The following is a 22271-nucleotide window of genomic DNA, read 5'->3' as shown; positions in this document are numbered from 1 at the left end:
TGGAGGGAAAAAAAGACAAAATACCACAGCAAAATATGAAGGGCTTTTTCATCTTTAAAAATATCTGTTCATCTTAGCATTAACATTAACTAGGAGTCAATGCATTTTTATTTAGTAAAACCACTATTTTATTAAATTCAATTAAGAGATTTTATTTTAAGCACCCGAGCCCAAAATTAAAGTTTTAAAATCCTATATTCTGAAAAAAAAAAAAAAAATAAAGACAGCAGCAGGAAAAAACATTGCAATATATACTTCCTGTTATACTCATACTTAGAAGTTCATGCCTTCAGCAGTTCCTCAACTGTACATGAAGCCTAAAGGATGACTTCCACAAAGACAAATTCAGCAATGAAAAGAGGAGGGGGTTTAATTTTCGATTCTTTGAAGTGTTACACCTCTGGTAAACATCTTTAAAGCCAAAGCCTAATTAATGCTCAGTACAAAGGTCCTTATTCAGCAGTCTCCTACTAAATGTCTAGAATAAGCATTTAAAAACCTGACACCTACCCCAAAAGAAACCTCAAATCTACCTTGAAGACAGCAGGGTGTGTCTACAGGGGAAAGTTCAGATGGAAACAGCTCACACAGTTAACACAGAGGAGACAGTAAAACAAAGACTAGACAAGAAACAGAAGAAAAAACAGAGGAAAAAAAAAGAAATTAACTTTCTGCAATCCCTTGAATTGAAGCTAACATCCTGAGATGCTGCCTGCTCATTGCTCTTGTCTGCAGCTTCAGAGAAAGTGTCTTGATTTATGGCTTTTGTTATAAAGATTCATGCAACTGCAGAGTAGACGTGTGTTATAGCCATCTCCTGGGAGCCCTCATGAAAATGAGTTGTGTAGCTTGAGAGACTGTCAGAGTGAGCTAAAATTGAAATAAATGATTAAATAAGATGAGATGGGAAGTTCCACCAACATTGCTGGAAATCATTACAGCACAGTAGTTACTGCTTAGTGTAAGACCCTATAATGAATTCCCAGGAAATTAACAGGAGCATAGTGATGCAAAATGTGTATGTTTCACGACCATGAGGAGATGCATCCTTTGTAATGGGTATTTGCCCTGAATCTCAGTGTCCTCTGTCTTCCATCAAACTGAACCCCATTTGAACTCTTCTAAACAATCGACTTTTGCAGATGCACATTTAGCGCAATTCAACCTGTCTTTTATACATCCTTTTTAAGTTCCATGGTGAAAGAGTGACAATTAGCTATGGAGCTTGTAATAAATTAAATTGCTTATATGCTTTCTGACTTCTCTCTCTGCCCCCTGCCCAGTAAATCTCCTCCTATCAGAAAAAAAAAAAAAGATTATCAAAATCTTTTGAACAGATTATCAAAATATATATACATATATATATATATATATATATATATATCCAAAAAAATCTTGCATCCTGGATTGCATGTGTTTATTGTTTATTGCCAATATTATATCTTTCAGCAGTGCGGAAACAATGGTGTTTTCACCTGGAGACCAAAGGCAGAATAATGCACTAGTGTCAGAAAGGAAAATTGAATGTGATTTTTTGTTACATCCTTTGAGGAGTTTGACAGATTGCCAAGAGAACATACAGTATTCCTGAAGACCTCAGGTAACTGCCAGATAAAAAAATTGACATTTCTAGGTAGATGAAGGAAAGTTGTTTTATCAGTAGTTGATCTCCATTCACTATTCCCAAGGCTGGTAGAGCTGAGCTGTGGGAAGTTACACAATAAACTGAAGCACCAAGTTCTTCTCAGCCTAGGTAATAGAAACACAATATAAAATTGTCTGTCTTCTGCACATGCTACTCAATCTGATAGAAGTAGTGACAAAACTGTTTTGGAATGCATGTAAAACTGTATTACATGTTACTGCTTTGCCTTTTTGTTGTTTTAGTTGTACCTATGTGTATGAGACTGAAAACTAAGAAAACTCTAATTAAGAAAATGCTCTTGAAATAGTTAAATAGCGATTCCAACAACCAAATATGTTTTAAATATAGTTCTATATTGGCAGACCTTCTAGAAATGGGAAACTGGACTTCTTTTTTACTTCAAAAGCATAAGGAAATTTCCATAAATTGCTAAGATATCATGAGATATCATTTGCTAAATTATTGCTAAATTTATTTGTAGGTATATTACTATTCTGAAACATAGTCTTTATCACTCTGGAAATTGATCAGTTTCCTAAAGAAATATAGAGAAAAGAGCATTGAATGCCCCTCTCCTCACCTCTTTAAGCCAGCAATTTTAGCTGATCACTGTACAGTGTCAAGGGGTGTTATTTCTTGTTATATCTTGCACCACTCTTTCACATTTACACACAGCATTTGGTAAAGAGCATATCTATTTGCAAAAACCCAAAAAGCATCTATAGCAATCTAATACCAACTATTTTCTTACCCATTAAATTATTCTACATAAACTCCCCTTCCCAAAATAGAAACAACAACTACAAGAAAAAAAATAAAGGCACCTCCATGAAAAATAAAGACTGTTCTTTCATATATAGCAATAGAAATTCTGTTGTGGGAAGAAAAGGTGGATAGGGGAATCAAAAATACCAACAATCAGACATTATAAAAAAATAGCATGAGAAAAAAGTAGAAAAATGTATAAAAGACTGAGAAATCACTGGAAAACAAATCAAGACAGAGAAGCAGATTGGAAAGTTCAAGTGGAAACAGCTGAAGCTGTTAAAGAGATGTGAAAAATCCAGCAACACAATGTCTATGAAATCTAAGAAATATATTTTATACAATTCAAAATAAAGACAGTTTAATAAAGAAAATATAATTACTAACAAAAATCATGGACCAAAATTCCACAAGGAATTTATATTTCTGGGAATTGGTATGCTGAAAATGGCAAGGGAAGTACAAAGCTGGTATATTTTTCCCTATCATTTGTACATTTCATACCCAAAAAACTCTTCTAACTTCCATATTTTCACATATAATTCAAAGACATAGCCAACTGCTGACACATTTGATATCAATATTTTTTTAAAAATATATATACCATAGAAATAAATAAAACAGTATAAGGACAACTGTAGAGGCTTAATGACTACAGGTTGTTATGCAGTGTATGCAAAAAGCTGGGATATTCTCAGATTCAGTTTACAATCAGAGAAACACATTATACAAAATTAATTACTTAGATGAGTACATCACTCTTGTTGACATTGCCCAAATGAAAATCAAGAGGAGGAAAAGAAATGCCCTCCTTTTTTGTTTTTTCTCACCCATTCTCTCCTATCTACCTACAAGGAAAGAAGCAATTATACCAAAAGCTCAGAAAGAAACAAAAACCAGCAGACATATCCTAGAATACTATTAAAGAAAGAGAAATCACATATTTTTGGGCATTCTAAAACAGCAAAAACAACAGAGAAATCTTTCTCGTGGTTAAGCAATCTAGCTGGTCCTCTGAAAAGAAGTTCACATAACAGAAAGACAATTTAGCATTACAGATGTGGGTTTTTCATTCCCCAATGTTGTAATTAGATACCAAAGAATAGTCACTGCCAAGGTAAAAATAAGTTTCTCTTCCCATAGGATTTTTCAAAGGTAACAGTAGCATTTAGCTGCAGAGTTAGCATTAAGTTGTTTTAAATTATTTCAGAAAGCAAACTGTGATGGATTTTTCAACACCATCCTGACTGACATACACACATCAAATAATCCACACTTATGAGACTCTATTCCTCTTACTGGCTTTGAGCTCCACAGAGACAATACCAGAAAACTCCATTTTTCTACAGGTTATAGCACCTAGGATATTTTCCAAAAGTGTTCACAATCCAGGCTATTTTTTAAAGTGTGAAAGTTTCTCTTTTTCCAATTTTTCTTTCATTTTAGGCGTATACTATTTTCAAATATTCCTTTTACCTTCAGTTACATATTACATAAGGTTTATTGATATATTTTTCTAAATGAATATTTCTTGTTTAGTGACTCAGCTCCAGTAGCTTTGAAGTAAAAGAAACTGATATATTACTATTCCGTAAAGACTACAGAAAATAAAGTTTAGCCATCTTTTTGGATTAACAACTGCTGAATAAGTAATTAGCTCATAATTATTTCCCTAGTTTTCAGAGGCTAAATTGACAGATAGTGGGTTTGTTCATATTTGCGTTTTATGTTTTTAGACAGCTTGTACCTAAACCTTTAACCCAGCACAAGTATGGACTCTTCTTTATTTCTAGCACATAGGGTTAATCAGATCTTTTCCTTTATAAAAATATTATATTGTGTTAAATCTTGAGACTGGAAAATTAAGAAGATAAGACCAGAGATGACTTTCCAATCAGCATTAACACCCTGAATTTTCCAGGGCTTTTTGTCTGTGGTTGTTGGTTTTTTTTTTTTTTTTTTTTTTTTTTGTTTTTTTTTTTTTATTTTTTTTTTTTTTAAGTTCTACTATGGCAAGATGAAATAGAGAATTTCAAACTTTCCTTTAAAACCTAGCTGCAGCCCTAGAAATTAACCAGCATTGGTTTGATTCAAGTCCTAGATAAAAGTTAATTTTCCATTTATTTTTTTATCTCCAGTATAAGAAATAATTACACTATTCAGTGTCTAGACTGCCTGTTAACTTAGTAAGCATTAATAATTTACCTGATTGGCTGGAACAGGTTGCATCAGTTAAAGCTGGGGTCACAAAAGAAAATAGACATCATATGAATTAGAGCTTTTGCAACCTCATTACTGTCTACAGCTTCCTCACAAGGGGAAGCAGAGGGGCAGGCGCTGATCTCTTCTCTCTGCTGACCTGTGACCTGAGAAAATGACGTGTACTTGTGTCAAGGAAAGTCACAACTACCAGAGGGATGGTTGGCACTGGAACAGCCTCCCCAGAGAAGTGGTCACAGCATCAAGCCTGTCAGAGTTCCAAAAATATTTGGACAATGCTCTCTGGAACATGGTGTGACGCTTGGGGATGTCCTGTGCGGCGCCAGGAGTTGGAGTTTGATGGTCCTTGTGGGTCCCTTCAAACTCGAGATACTCTGTGATTCTACAGTTATTAATAGAAGGAGTGTCACATTCCTCACAGAAGGAGGCGTGAACTGTGGTTCTGATTTTGTTATGGAGAGAATTTTAAGGACATCCTAGCAGCACGTGCAAATAAAAGAGCACAGAAATGCTGAACCAGTGCAAGCAGTTCTGGCCAAACACCTTCCCACCTGGATTAAAGGAGATTAATCATGTTTTTTTATCTAGATGGACTTCACTGGGAAAGAAAACCCACTGGAATCCTACCTAGCTGTACCATGAAGATGAATGAAGTGGGAAAAGCAGAAAGAGGCTTAGAAGGTAAATAGTAACCAAAAAACATTTGGAAGGTTTTAATGTTGGCAAAAGAAACTCCTGAATATTTACTGGGCTAGCATCTGATTTATCATTCCTTTAAAAAAAAAAAAATAGACGGTCAGGTTTGTTGTGTACCAATGTCTTAAAATAGCATATTTAACAGGAGTTCATGGAATTTGTAAAAATAAATGTGAAGTCATGATCAGGGTACTTTCTTCTGGGACTGTGCATAGCTTATCACTAAACACAAGCTTTAATGGATTTCTCATTGGATAGCATTAACTGAAGCACCACTCACAAAAAATGAAAACCAGCCACATAACAGTAGGTCTAATCCAGCACCTTACATGACCAAGGAGATTCATACTAAATGGTCCAAATAAAGAATTCTAGGCACACTGAATCCAAATATGATAAAAAATTTTAAAACCAAACCATCACAAAACAAAACAAAAACCACAAAACTATAAAACCTTCTAACTGTTTCAAAAAACTGTTATCCAAGAAAAGATAGGGTTTTTTTAATCAAGAACAATGATTTTTTTTTAGAAATTTACGAGGGAGTCTAGTCTTTTTTATATACAAAAATATTGATTTTTTATATACAAACAATCAATGTTCCATAACAAAACACTATCAGCCCTTGAGATTTGCATTAGAAGAGAGTTTATCATTGCCAGAACTACAAACAGATTGGTCAGATAAGATCTTCACCTGCTGAAAATGTATCAGAACCACTATGCAGTCAAAGTCGTATTGTCACAGCAGGATTTTTAAAAGTTTATCTAATTGATGCTTTGGTTAGAGGATGTGTTAGATGAGCTGAGTTCTGTTATGCTGTCTTTTACACTAAATGTGAGTGGTTAACAGTAGAGATGATGTAAGGCTCTGTTATTTTTGAAAAAAATGTTGAAGATTCTGGATGCCATGGGACAGAGAAAGAAAAATGGCAAATGTTTCTCACAGTGGCTTGTGAGAACTTTTAGGGAGTTGTAAGGATGGGATTACTTGTTAAGTATAAACAATCTGCAGGTGGTGTTTTTCTACTTCATCTTTCTTTTCTTCTCATGGACGGTATATGAGGAAGGTGTTTTTGTTAGTTAGCCAAACAGAATGCATTGTATCACTATAAAAACCATGTGGATCTCTTGAATAAAGCTTTCCTTATACTCTCTCTTAAACATTGCCTTCTGCCTATTCCTGTGTCATTCTTGGTGGAAAAGTGACAGAAGAAGGTTATTAAAAAGCATTCCTATATTCATAAATCAGTACAGGAAATTGTTATTAAAAAACATTCTTATATTCATAAATCAGTTGAGGAAATTATTGAACACTACAAACCAATGAATTACGTACCCTGTTGACCAAACACATTTTATGAAAGAGTGTTTGGTCTTTTTTGTTCAAGAAACAGATCTTTCTTGAACAAAAGGGATCAGAAAAGTTTGCAAATAAGACTGAAAAAGTTCTTAGTCTGCAAACAGCACTTCATGTACACAGGCAGATAATGAGCGCTGCATGTACACAGGCTACAATGAACAGATAATCTAAACATGACATTATAATGAGATTAAGGGATTCAGTGCCATCCCCAGTTGGCATAAGAAATTGTTTTGTCTATCATAAGCAGGGATATGGAAACTACAGCATAAAAAAAATAAAATGACATAACCAACGACTGAAGAAATATTTTTGCAACTATACCCAAATGATTTGCACAGAGTGGCTGTCAGAAGCACAACAAAGTAACAAGACAATTATTCTGATAAAATCCAGCCACTGTTTCTGTAAATATAATTGCACACACAGTCATGCTAGCCATTACCTGCTGTGAAAGGAACAACTGTGAAACACAGAGAGATGATTCATTAATCTGACTCACGTCTCTCTCTGTTCCTCAACCAGAGGGGAAACTATCTACATTTGTATCTGAGGTCCATGTACTAGTCAAGGGTAATACAGGTACGCAAGGCAGTGCAAAGGCCCCTTTATATTCCCAAAACAGCAGAGGCTTTTATTCTGTGTTATTTCTCTTCCCAAGGAACTTGCTAGCAGAAAAAAGATCTCACTGATTTCTTGAGTCATTCCTCCCGTATATTAAGGTCAGGTCACCAATCAGGGAACAAAGCAAATACATGAGACACTGATGAGCAATTACTTAGTTTAAATAGAAAGAACTTGCAATAACCCACTTGTGTATAGTCCACATGTACTGTTTGTCCTAACAAATTATTTCTTAAAAAGGAATAGCAAGAGCTCCTCTGAGCAGTATGGTAGCATCCCATTGACTAGCAAAAAATGAAGAAATGGAAGAGAGATCTAATGAAGATGTTTGAGGCTTCAGAATAAATTAAAGATATTTACCTCTTGTTCTTTACTAGCAGTTCAGCACTGCGCTTTAAACTCCTTAAAATCATGTACACTATTAATGATAATCTTGTTACAGAAATCCTAATAATACATAATATACAGTATTTTTTGTGGGGGGTTTCTAGGCTGCACACAACTGTTTAACTGCAGAGAAATTTGTTGTCTTGGTTAGGCTAACCGAATAACTGTTCATAAAACAACAAATATGGCAAAAAAAGAGGCAACAGAGAAGTTAGAGACAGAGCCAAGAGGAATGGCTCCGTTTCACAGAGACCTGTGAGAGAAGCAGATGCATTCCACGGATCATGCCAGAAGCATATAGGGAGGTCTATTGGTCAGTCAAGTCCTACAAAGTCCACAGCGCCCAAATGACTATCTGAGTAGTACTCTTTAAAGCTGAGACTACCTAGGTAATGGTACCAGAAATACTGAGCTTCGGTGTACTTGCAGAAAAACTAAGGCAAATAAGGAAAAGGTAATTAAAGGCACTGATTATCACATCACACCACACTTTAACTCAGATGTCCTTAAGTCTGTGATTGCTCCTGTGACATTTTTTCAGCCAAATGTACTAGAATCAGTGGTAACCACACAAGCTCGCTACTCTGATGTCTTCATGCATATTGTACGTGTGTAATTATGTGAACAAAATTTCTACAAGCACACATCTTTCAGTAGTCACAGTGGTCTGTTTAAATTTATAACTAAATCTTCCCTGATTAATTAATTTTTGCTCAATTTTCCATTTCCAGTACTCAAAGCTATGGACAGGGAAGAAAAAAAGGAAAAAAAAAATTCCTTAACCAAAAAACTTCAATCATTAAAAATTGTTTATTTGCAGTATCAAGAAGAACTTCTTTACTATGAGGGTGACCAAGCACTGGAATGAATTGCCATGGAGTCTGTGTCCTCTCCTTCCCTGGAGATATTCAAGAACCATTTGGAGAAAATCCTGTGCAATGTGCTCTGGGATGACCCTGCTTGAGCTGGGAGGCTGGACCGGGTGACCCACTGTTCTTCCTTTCAACCTGGCCCAGTCTGTGGTTCTTTAATCTTGCAATTTTTTTCTATCAGAAAGTGAAAATTCATTTGTATGCATGCTGGTTTGCATTGCATGCATATATGTATATTTCTTTCTTTCTTTCAGGGGAGAGTAATCCAGAAACAGGATGAGTGGAATGTCTTTTCTGTCTTAAGATACTGTGGATTACACAACATGGTATTTGTAAAACAGGTAACAATATCTATAAAAATGACAGTGTACTTGTTAAATAACAATGTTCAGTTATCATTGGAAGTCAATATTGACATGAGGAAGACAGTGACATTTCCATGTGTTTGTCTGACTATTTGATACCTTGTTTTTTTTAACATCTATCCATATCATCACAACTTTTATTCTCAGGAAGGCAAAAGGACAACAAAACAACGACAAAAAATTCAACTCTTTCAATTTTGATTCATGTACCAGTGTCTTTGAACACAAAATATTTCATTATAATAATTAATGAATGCTGGTACATTAATCTTTAAGAAATTAGTTTTCCTCCAATATTAAAACAAAGTCATGTTCATTCTCACTCATCTTTTCAGAGCAGAAAGACTTATTTCCATTCTTTTATTTCAGATTGTTCTTTACTGTTTTACGTAAGCTTCTTTTCTGAGGCAGAGATCTTGTTCTTCATTCCAGCCAAGGTAGGTTTTTATAACTTTTATGTTACTCCTCCTTTTTTTTATTTGTCTAGATAAAAGTCATCTCTGTTCTTCCTTAAAAAGTTCTCTGTTATTCTAGAAAAGCTATTTTGAATTTAAACCAAAGTCAGACCTTATTATTGGTCTTAGGATTAATTTTAGTTTCATACTGTGGACATTTTTCACAAACTAGTTTAAGACTTACAGAGCAAACTGTGTTAAATATACTAATCCCACTGATGACTGCAGACTTTGTATATGCAACTTTATTTCATGCTTGTGGAAATTTTAGCTTTCATTCTTGTCCTGACACTTCACAGGAGTGTATAAACAGGTAGATAAATGGAGATTTAGTGTTCAAGCCATACCACCAGCAAATTCTCAGAAACAGAAGGGGAAGGAGAATCTAGGTTAATCAGTAGAATCATGTCTTAGGTTCTGATTGAGCAAACAAAAAAAGAGTCACTTAACTCTAGGCCTATTAAAGAAAAGCTCATTAACATTAATTGGCTTGTGTGACTAAAACTTAGCTTAAAACGGAACATTTTAAATATTACGTTATTGATGTTTTATGGTGCTAGAAGAACAGCTTCAATGCACAGAAAAGATTATATGTATAAATTCACCAGGAAAACTTAAGAATGTAGAATTCAAGTTTCAAAATAAATTTGTCTTCCATTATCACAATAGTAGTCTAATGAGAGGTGAGACCTTGTAATATCATTTTGAGATTGCTCATATATGCATGGTACTGTTCATAAAGGCATGATATGTTATGCAAGACTTTCTACTGTGAGTTGAAGACTTTCAAGAAATCATTCATCATGTGCTTAATAGAAAAAAATTGGATTCTTTGCATTGAGAGAGAGCCTTGAATCGTAACTTGCATGTTTTCTGGAGTTAGTTTTTTTTCTACAAGGAGCAGGATGAGGATTTAGTGATGTTGAGCATCACTAAAAGAACACCAGAAAAAGAACTGAATGACTAGCAAAATAGCACTCTCACTTTAAGTTGGAAAGCATTTCACGGCAAGGATCCATATCTGAGCAAGGACTTGTATCTCATTCCCATTTCGAGCCTTGTTTGACAGTTCTTACACTGTGTCCAGAGTACTCAATTCAAGCAGGTCATGAAAATGGTAGACTGAGATACCTAAATAAACATGAAAATTATCTTTGAAAAAGTTTTAGTAAGTTATGTCCTACTTATGAAAATAGTCATTCAGCAGAGTTACTAGAGAGAGAAATTTTGAAGTGCAACAGATTCCAGGTTTGGTTTTGATTTTTTGGTTTTTGTTTTTTGGTTTTTTATGAGTCTTGGAATGTACAGAATGAAAGCAAACAAGACAAATAATAACTAAAATTGTGTACTTACAATTTCATCTGTAACCTGCTACTTTTGATTAAAGTTAATAAATATTTCACTGTTAAGAGTACATGAATTGCCACATATTCTAACATAGAGCTACTGTTACTAGATATGGATTGGGCTGTTTGTGAGACTACTAGGAAAATCTCATCAGCCTTTAAGAATAAAAAGGATTCGGTTATCAACAAGCAACAATCTTCAGCAGAGGACAGATCATTATCAAAAAAAAAAAAAACCCAAAAAAACCCCAAACCAAACAAACCAAAAAACTACCCACAGTGATTAGAAAAGCTTTAAAAGCTAATAAAAGTTCATAAGCCTGATCTGATGCAGATTTAATAGCATTAAAGAAGCTTTAAACCTCTTCATTCTTCATAGAGAAATTGTTTGCACTGGAGGCTAAGGCAATTTAGCAAATAGCAGACTAAGGGGCCGCTTTTTAACCTTGGCTGATCTTTAACCCCAGGTGATGGCCGATGGAATATGAGCTTGTATAGCAACTATCTTCCATCCCAAACCCCATCCTATATTGGCAAAACCGCTGTGAAATATTTTGTTTGTTTATTTTCTGAGGCAACATCACTTTTCAAGGAGCAGAACAAAGCTGCATTTTTTTTCATGGTTATGAAATCACCTCCTACACACCATCTTAACCATCATCATCAGGCAGCTTGCTGTAAATTTAAAACTTGAATATACATTTTTTTTCTAAAACTCTGAATTTTGAGGTGCTGACATTATTGGGTTTGTACACATCTTGAGATTGAACAGTCTGTAAAAGATACCTGGGCCAGATTTAAGCAACACTGACAGGGGTTAAACACTTGTGCCTTCCCCTTGCATGAAAATGAAGGGCTCTTATACGATTACTGCAATAATGCAGATTTATGCATGAGAAGGAAAAGAGACACATGGAAAGATACACACACTCTGAACAAAATATCCAGTAAAGAATATTCCAGTAAAGAATATTCAGTGCTTAATCCAAAAGTAATGAAAGTAAATAATACTGAAGAACTAAAACAATTCTGAATTGACACTGATGAATTATTAGAGCAATAATATTTTGTAGTATTTCCCCTAAATAATTGAAAGCAAAAAAGGCAGTCATCTCTTTTACTGTTCCAAAGAATTAAATATTCTGGTTTTGTAATCTAGAGAACCTATTTCTATAAGGTATGAAATTTTAAAATAGTGAGCTCTACATTTTCTAGATTGCATTAGTTTTGTAGCAATTTACCTAAAACTTTCTACAATATTTCATGAAAACAGATATTCTTTACTTCCATTAATTATACAAGTAGAGAGAAAATAGTAAAAAAGAGTTCAATGTTATGCTACACTACAAACAATACTCTTGGAAAACACTGGGGAAAGGACTAAAATTCATTAAACTGCAGTCTAATCTTCTACAAGTGTTTTCATAATCAATTATATTGATCAGTTTGGACTCCAAATTTTAAATGAATAAAAATGTGTGGTGTGGTTATTTTTTTAGATTTTATATTTCAAAATATGAGTTTATATTTTCTTTAGAATCAGACAAACACCAATTGAATTACATAATGTATAAATAATTTAAAAGAAAAAGGGCAAAAAATAAAACAAAGAAGAAAAATGTAATCAGGAACTCAAAATACTTCCAACATAACTTTTTGATGTTTACATTTCCAGTTATTCTGTCTGTAAACAAGAAATATGTAACAGAGCAATTCTTTTTATGAACAACAACTCCAGCTCTGACAGCAAAGGACAGAGCATGGGCTCCACAACATGACCAGGCATTTGGGTTAAAGGCCAGTGCTGCCTGCATTGTGCTCAGATACCACATGTACACTCATACACTGTAAGCCAATTTTCTAAGAACTCATCCCAGTGTATTTGCACTATACCAGGGATTTTGCCAATTGGGGACATTTCCCTTTGTATAAAAAGGTCAAGAACAGACCAATACATTTTCAGGAGGCAGAGTTCAACCCTGTTCATTTCAGCATGTATTCAAACAAATGTCTGAGAAATACGGCCTGCTATGAGGAAACAAGAGTTTTAATGCACAAACAAGGACATTTGGTATGTAGTTTTCCCATTTAAAAGAGATTATTAAAGGATAAGTATATGCTATATATAGACTGTTAGATGACCTTAACATACCTTGGATAGAAAATCATTCAAATATGCAATGTTCATAGACTACTGAAAGCAACAATTAACTTATTTTAGCTAACAGATACAAATGCAAAGCACTAATATGTCTCAATAATATTTGGTCCTAAAAACTGCCTAGCCATAATTTCTTCTAGAAAATATCCTATTAATTTTTACCATACCCTTCAAGTCTTTTTAAATGAAAGAAAGCCAATTTTCTACTGTCAGTAACTAAATTTTGCCAAAAACTCAATCATATAGCTAAACATCTTGTGGATTGTAGTGGGGTTTTTCCTCCCTTTCATCTTCTACCCTTCACTATTTTTATTATATGGACTGTAATAAATCAAAATATTTTTTTCATGCAATCTGGTTATATACATACACTATCTTATTCTAAACACATGCATTCTAAATACAGGGAAAAATCTCTCTGCATTTCTAAAATGCAATTTCTGCTGCACATCTATTTTCTCTTGATAGCAAAGAAAAAGAAAAAAACCCAACACCATCTCTTCATAAGCAATATTTTAGAATAAAGAAGTTATAGACAGTTGGAGTTCCATCTCATCTACTACAGCTGCTTTTAGCAATAGTGTTATGAAAGTAAAGCACTAGAGAACATACTTTTTTCTAATTCATTTTTTACTGCATTTTCACCAGGGAGAAAGGAAATGAGACTCCAGGGAAGCTGACTACACATGCTAGTGGTAAGACACAACCTACAAGATGCTAATCATTTGATTTGTACAAAAATAAATGACTGAAAGCAAAAAATTTATGGGACAATTCTACTTCTATCTATTTTAACACTCAACCATAAAATCCAATGCATCAAAAATTTACATGTCAAAATACCACCACCAGAATAATAACTTCAACACACAAAAAATCCAGCTCATTTTAGTTTATCGGTATTTCTTAAATAAACACAGTAACAGCTATGTACTACTGATGTCAATATACTCCCACTCTGCACAATTACAGACCATCAGAACAACTGTTCATCACTGACTGAACACTCTCAGTAACCATGAACCTTCTCATGTGCACAGACAAGGCCTCAAACAGCCAATGTCAAAATAATCAATCTTTATCCCTGACACAAAGTCACTCATACGTGTTTTGTCCTGAAAAATAATCTTTAGGGAAATACAGGAGAAAATATTCTACAGGCCCATAGCACAAGTACTTTGTAGCATCTCTTCAATTAAATTCCTTAATAAGAGCGTAATTAGTGCCAAGTGTGTAGGAAAACCCTTAGATAGCAACTCCTCTGATCCTGCTCGGCAGGGCGAGATTTTTACAAGTAACTTAGGATCAGAATCTTGTTTCTGAAAATAAGATCATCAGCTATTTACCACTCACAAAATTCTGGTAAAGGGATTATAAATACTGCAGTCTTCATCATTGTCTTCAACATATTACTGAAATCTTTTGGTTTCACTTCTATGACACTTGCAATTCAGTGACTGCTGTGTATGACACAGCCTTGACATTGATTACTAATACAGTATTGCAGCTACATCCCCATGGCAACTTGCTTTCAGATAATTTCTTACACCAAATTTCTACCAGCCACAAGAGATGTCCTGTAATATCACACTAATTCCTAAAATATGTAATATTTATTGAAAAAAAAAAAAAAACAGCCAAACATACCACTTATTGTTCCATTAAAATCCCACAACCCTTCTAGCTTGTGTCATTTATCAATTTTCTCACTTTTTCAGTTCCGCCCTTCCTCTCTAGCAAACCAGTATTCCTTCTCAGGAGCTGAAGTTAGCTTCCATCCAAAACCCAAGGAGACAGCAGAGGAAGGTGTGCAATCCTTCAAAGGCAGTAGTATTGAAACTAAATTTTGTGGATGGAAGAAGTTTGCAGCTAGGCAAGACAGAGGATTTCCTTCAGTGCTCTGAAATGGTCAAATTTGTGGTCCACTTCCTCTGGATTTCCTCTCATTTCCTACCATCTCAATTCAATCTAGTTCACTTAATGGACAGAAAACCCTTCATCTTTTTTAGCTGAATCAGTCTTTCTCTGGCTATTGTGCTGCATATGACTTTCCAAGGAAATAAATGAGCATCAGACATGGCACAAAAATGAAGAGAGAAAACATAGCTGAGAGCCATAAATATACTAACAGTGAACAAGAAGATTGATTTGACTGGGTCTAATCTGCTTCCTAGGTACATCCACATTAAGAAAAAAAAAAATACTCTAGGCTCTTTCCAGCTAGTCCTATTCCACTAAAACATGACACTGTTCTTTTAATTTCCTACATGATGTTTGCTGCTCTAAAAGGATCAATATTCTGTGTATTCGAAAATATTCAGGGAGCAGTTTGTTCCACTGTCAGGGAGGTCTTGTGGCATTCTCCTTCCCTGCACTTCTGTATAAACAAAATACACTAGAGTATATTAAAGTCATGTTCATATTTCCTCAGCTAACAAAAGTACAACCTAGTGCTATGAACTTATGTCTCAGCTGCTGAAATATTTTCAATTGCAAGAAAAGAAAAAATTTCATTTTAAACTAACTTGTTCCATAATCATTTTTTAATGCATTATATACTAAGTGTAAAGTTTAAATATTTTTATTGTGTTACTATCCTCGAACAACAGCTTAAGTGCATAATACACTCACAAATACATTTAAATGCTGCTAGAGCCAAGCTGCACTCATTAGTGGTCATTAGGATAGCTCAGCTTCTCACATCCAAAGCTATCCTGTAATATTCATTATTATATAGTGTTTTTTGCTACAGAGATATTTTCTGCTGTGGACAAATTGAAAGCAGTTAACACCTGCATTTTGAAATTGAAATTTTAATTTGACATGAATCAAAAAAGCATTAAAATTAACAGACAATCATGCTGCAAACAAAGCTGACAGTCATTTTTAGTATAATGCAGAGCAGCGTTTTTAATAGCATGCAAATACTGTTGACAGGCATCTCTTTATTCAATTAGTTCCTAGTTTCCAAGGGCAGAGTAGTGTGCACACATCCAAACTGCGTTTTCTAATTTTAGAGGCTTTGTATATTGAATATTTCAAACTACTTAGTATCCAAATCAATTTAACAGAATGCCACTTAAGGTACTTTTCAGTTTTGGCTTTCAATAATTTACGTGCTATACCTAAACACTGCTCATGACCTGATCCATAATTACATCCAAGCAGATCTCTCAGCCTTCTTTTTGAAGTATTTCAGAGTAGCTATACTTCTAGGTGAGCACATTTTTGTATGCCTCTCAGAATTATAAAAGTATCGTGCCAATCCATCTGCATATCCTATCTACTTCTGTGGCTAAAATAGCAGGCAAAACTGGCACTTACTGTTCAATGGTTACAGGGCACTTCTCCACTCCTCCTTTTCCAAATGGTTTGCCAAACCAAACCGACTGCCTCCTTAGCTGCTGGGAAACAAAAACAAAAAACCCACACACATGTCAGAATTCAAGGAACTGAGGGAGAGGGCATTTTGCTAAAAAAATCTCTCAGGGAGAGGAAAGAGCAGTGTAACGGTGGTATCAGCACCAACTTTTTCTCATAACAGCTAACGAGAATGTGAACGAAAAATCCCTTCTCAGGAGTGCTGTAGTGGGACAGAGTTAACATCTTTAGGTTACAAGAACAAAAAAATACTAAAAAATTATATTAAAAATATAAAAAAAGAAGAAGAAAACCAGTTTAATTGTTTGTCTTTTTACTAAACTGTGAACTATCAATAACTCAACAATTAATTCTATTTTTTATAATGCATTCTCCACTGGTCAACTATATTAAAGGACTTGATACAAAATAAAGCTTCTTTGAAAAGACTTTTCCTTTTTTTATTTTTTACATAAAACCTGAAAATTTCCACTGGAGAAAATGCAATTAAAAGAAAGGCAATTGTAAGAAACACATTTTCTGAAGTACCTGAAAGCTGCTGATTGCTTAACATTCCCCAGAGGCTTCAGTAAGCAATGCAGTGCTAACATTGGCTATTCAACAGTGTTATTAATAGCTGTGATTCTAGCTCAAATAAAATGTGCTGGTATTATTCCTATAGCACTAGTGTGATGAAGGACCTACAATTTACAGTAAGCCTCATTTACAAAACACCAGATAGCATCTTAAAAAATTAAAGTTTAAATAGTCATTTGAAACACAGTATATATTAGACATGCCACTGTGTTGAGCACAATTCTGTTTCACAAGGTATGTGAAATGCATCATGACTAAAACATAAAATAGGAACAATTTGCTTTCTAAAAGTCAGTATCATTCTCACACCTCTTGTCAAGACCACACCAGCTACAAATCGTTTTTCTATTCACAGCACCTGGTGGCAATACTGACAGACAACATGAAGACAGACCCCTGTTGCACTGCACAATCACTCCTTACACACTGCAAAGAGACAGCCCCTGTTCTGCATAGGTGGAAATGCATTAAAAATGTATTTTTGAAGAGAAACCTTCCCTGGATGAAAACGGCTATTATTTCCGTGTTACAAGCAGAAAAATGAGGCACGCCAAGTTTCATGGGGTAAATTCCACATGCAAGCAGCAGTAAGATAAAATGAGATCTGAACCTCTACTCACTCTACTTGAGTAACTTTGCACAAGACAGAAACACAGATGAGCTCTACCAACTTCATATCCTTGCAAGGCTACAATTAAATTTTAATCAAGAAAATAAATTTTTATTTAATTTTCATTGGCAGTAATACTTTTTTCAACTTTCTGTTATTCACATTTGTATTCTTGCACTGCAGGAAACCTGAATTTAGAGATGAGAGGTCCTGTAAAAAAAAAAAAAAAGCCTCTTTTCTGAAGATAGAGTACTTAATCAAGTGCTTAATTAATTTGCCTTCCTCACCTATTTCAATTTAATGTCATAATTCTTATCTCCAGAATGGCACCTGCCAGTGCCACTGTTTTACTTGGCATTTCTGTGTGTGCTCAAGTCCTGCAAGATGAAAACAGAGTTGGAGTAGGGACAAAATGGAGGGGCACAAACCAGGACATTATTGGAGTTTTTTCATGCTCTGATTCCCAAGGCTACTCCAGGAAAAATAAAACATTATTGCTACAATATTGCAAAAGAGACCTGGGAAAAAATGTCAAGGAAAAGAAAGGGTGAAATAATTTTGTATCTTCTTTTTCAGAACTCCTAGAGAGAAAAAGGAAGGAATTTGCAAATCACCAACAGAAAAACAGAAGAAGCAAAGTTAGGCCATGGGGCTACTGACCAGTTTTGGCATTAGATCACAAGGAAAGGCACAAGTGAGATATCCTGCAAAACTCCTTTCTTCTACTCTACGTAACATAGGGTGATTATAAGAAAGGTGGTGACAAGTCTTTTGCTAGGCTGTGTTGACATCGAAAAAGGGATGGTGATTTTAAACTAAAAGAAGGTAAATTTAGACTGGATGCAAGGAAGAAGCTTTTTACAATGATGTGGTGAAACAATGGAACAGGTTGTTCAGAGAGGTTGTGGTTGTCCTAGCCCTGAAAACATTCAAGGTCAGGTCGGATGGGACTCTGAGCGACCTTACTTAGTTGAAGATGTCCCTCCTCCTTGAATAGAAGTTGGACTAGATGACTTTTAAAGATCCTTTCAAACCCAAACCATTCTTTGATTTTATGCTTCCATGATCTCTGTGGAAACAACTGTTTACCCTTAAGGAAACACTTTGCTAACAAACTGGTTAATGGAAATGAAGGGAAAAAAAAAAAAAAAAGGTTATCAGAAGAGTTATCAGGAAGATCAGTAGCACATGAATTGGTAGGACATTAGAGCAGCTCAATGGACTTAGAAGGCCAAGACAAATTGTTTGAATGACAAACTGCAAAAGAACAATCCAAAAAGGCATTTTGGTATTTTCTTCTTTTTTTATATCACCAAATAAAGAAAACAGAGTGGTCTAAGCAATCTACTCAATAGAACCAAGCTCTTAACACTCAATCTCCAGTGGCTGGACCTCATCCACCTACATGTCTGCCACCTTCTATATTCCAAATACTGTTGTGAATCTTTTGCAGTAAGGGGGCCTGAATGAAGATTTGTAAACAATTTTTATACTGTATAACCTGCTCTTCTTTCAGCTTTTAAGTACAAAATACTATAAGGTTCATTTGGCAAATTATTTTTTAAAAACCAATTTGTTATTGGAAAATTAGTAATAATGAAAAGAAATTATGTATTTATGTTCTTGAGCTCTAGTAAAATAAAGAATGCCTCATTACATCAGTTACTGTAACTATGCTTATTTCAGTCAAATAGAGAAACACTCGCCTTCTTGCAGTGACAGCAAATGAGTTTATAGCTGTTTACAAACATTGGGGTAATTCCTGCAGGTTTTTTGGGTTGAGGTCAGTGATTTATCAGTTTTTTCTAAAATTAGAATGGCTCCACAATTTCTATTAGACACTATTGCAGCATCAAGCATCGTCTGTCTAGTTTTTAGAACAACCCACTAACTTTGCTTATTTCTGTCTGGTCTCCAACTTGCCTTCCTCATCCTGCATCCTTTCTCTGTTGTGTAAGGGTTTACTGATATTATAATCAAGACTAGACACTTACCCTCCAGAAATGGCTTAGATTTACCAGTGCATATTTCATTCTTGTGCAGAAATAAAAATCTTATTAAGTAATTTCAGACACCAATTATTTTCTTTGAAAACATCCATGTGTTGTGTCTCTTAGAAGATGCTGAATGTTCTGTATTCCTACAGATGTCTTTCATAACCTTGCAATTTTTGTAATTCCTAATGTAGAATATAGTTAGTATGACCTGTCCATCTGCTTTGTATAATTATTAATATTTTCTCAATTGTTCTGTTAAAAATTACCGTGTAACATCACAAATCCAGTTACAATATACCTAATTACAATCTCTGGTAACAGAATGATCCAAAATGATCCTTTGAAAGTCTAAAATGCTTATAAAATTTGGGCACAGGAGAAAGGAAAACAGTTTAACTAACAGATGTATTTTCAGTGCTTGTTAAGGAAAGGCTGCTTATATATTCATCAGTCCCTCCAGTGACTGACAGAGGTAACATTTAGGAAACAACTTCTGGAACCCAAATTAAATTGCTGAAATGCTGTTTCTGAAAGGGTTATTTAAATTATTTCTTAAGTCATGTCTCCCACTATACAGGAGTTATTATTGCTAGGGAGAAACAAAGGCTGTATGTGTTTATTCCTTTCACTTATGATTAAAGAAAAAACCAAATGTCTGAAACAATTCAGTACATCTTTTGACCAAGTGCTAGACAAAATAGGTGCAGGCAAAGCCTTGACTTGAACTGTGAGAGGCTTCATTCCTTGAGTGGCTTCTGTAATTGCAGTGGGCTTACTGGAGAAACAGGCTAAAGCTCATTTTACAGAGCAGAACCCACAGCACTAAATTTTGTGGTCTGCTACACACCCCTGAGCAGAGCAAGGAGTTATAGTTTAACTCATATTCCAATTGTGCCAACAAAAACAGCTCCTGGTAGATTAAGAAAAGAAGTAAAGTTCAACACTACCTTCTGTGTCTTGAAGAAAATAAAAGATACAGATAACAATTTAAAATAATATGACATACATTATCAAGTAAGTTTGAAGTGGGCAAGACAAGGTTTTTCATTTTTCTCTAATTCTTGCCTGAGATACATCAGAGTAAGATCACTAAGATAATTTTCCTTTAGCAAAGCTTAAGGTTGGAACCTTTCAGGTCTCTGTTAGGTGCATACATCCCCCAGTGTGATGTTCTTGTTTCTATACTTAGCTGGAATCCCACTGAGCAAATGGATTGTATGTGCAAGAGCAGAACAAAATCAGGCTTTTAGTGTGACAGCTTTTCTCCCTACACTGGCTGGGAGAAAGGAAAGAAGATTTAAAGTATAAAAGAATAACTATAAATCATTTCAGGGCATATATTTGCCAAGCAAATCTGCAGCAGGTTTTAGAAATCCATTATCTAAGGTTTACACATAATCAACATTAACTCTATACTCACACAACATAAAACCAATAAATTTCAAGTACAGGAAATGAACAAGTCACTTACAAGCTAAGTAAGTCACTTAACTCTCTTTTCAGTATAGTTTAGTCACTGTGAAAACAGAACAAATAAAATTAGCTACCATCTGACATCAGTATTTTTAAATTCTCAGAGCAAGGGAAAAAACCAAAGTACATTGATGCAAAGTGCACTGTAACCTCTGAAACCTTCAGACTGTTTTTGCATTCCATGCACAGGAATCTTTAAACCCAATGGCACTTTTTTTAGTGCCTTATGCTATGACACTGAGACATGAACACATGGCGTAGGCAGACTTCTAACTCCATGGATATAACACCCACATGGCCTGGAAAACCTGTGATTTACAACACTCTAATAGAAATTCAGGCAATGGTCTACAAAAACTTTCTATGAAATGATTCAAACCAAACATATTTCTGATTAAGTATTTTGCCTTGAGGTACTCAATGACTTCTGCAGCTCTGTCTTTTTTGGAAAACTAGTCTTCAGGAATCACAAGCCTCTTTTTCCAATTGTAAAGTTTGGGATAAGGAAGACATTGGTGGAAGAGAACCATATTAGGGAAATTTTAAATAATCTGAACATACATGAGCCCATGAAGCCTGATAGAAAGCATCCACTAGTACCGTGGGAACTGACTGACGTTATTGTGTAGCAACCAGAAGAGGTTCTTGAAGACAGAAAGAAAGCAAGTATCACTACAAAATTCAAGAGGTACAAGGGGAAAGATCCAGAAATCCACAGGTTGATCAACCTCATCTCCACCAGTGGGATGGTGATGGAGCATCTAATACTGGAAAATATTTCCAGAAACATGAAAGACAAGAAAATTATCAGGAGCAGTCAGCATGGATTTATGAAGTGGAAATTGTGGTTAACCAACCTGATTCCCTTCAATAATGAAGAGACCAGCTTGGTGGCTGAGGGGGGAGAAGTGGGTGTTGATTACCTCATCCTCATCAGGGAGGCTTTTGACACTGCTGTAACATCTTCCCAGACAAGCTGATGAAGTATGGGTTATGTAAGTGCAGTGAGGTGGGTTGAAAACTGGCCCATGGGGAGGCAGAGAAGGTTGTGGCAAGCAGCACAAAGTCCAACTGGAAGGCAGTGCTGTACCCCAGGTGCCAATGGGAGCCACAGTATTATTTAGATCTTCCTACATGACCTGAAAAATGAGACACAGTCCACTCTTCTGGGGATTGCAGATGATATAAAACCAGGGGTGAGTGGGGGGAGTGAGGGATGAACCAGATGGTTGTGCTGCACTCAGTAGGATGTCAACAGGCAAGAGAAATGGATAGAGAGCAATGCTAGGAATTTCAGCAAGAAATACCACCAAGTTCCGCAACTGGAGAGGAATAT

Source organism: Serinus canaria, chromosome 2, assembly GCF_022539315.1.
Source record: "Serinus canaria isolate serCan28SL12 chromosome 2, serCan2020, whole genome shotgun sequence".
Classification (NCBI taxonomy): Eukaryota; Metazoa; Chordata; class Aves; order Passeriformes; family Fringillidae; genus Serinus; species Serinus canaria.
This window is presented reverse-complemented; position numbering follows the sequence as displayed.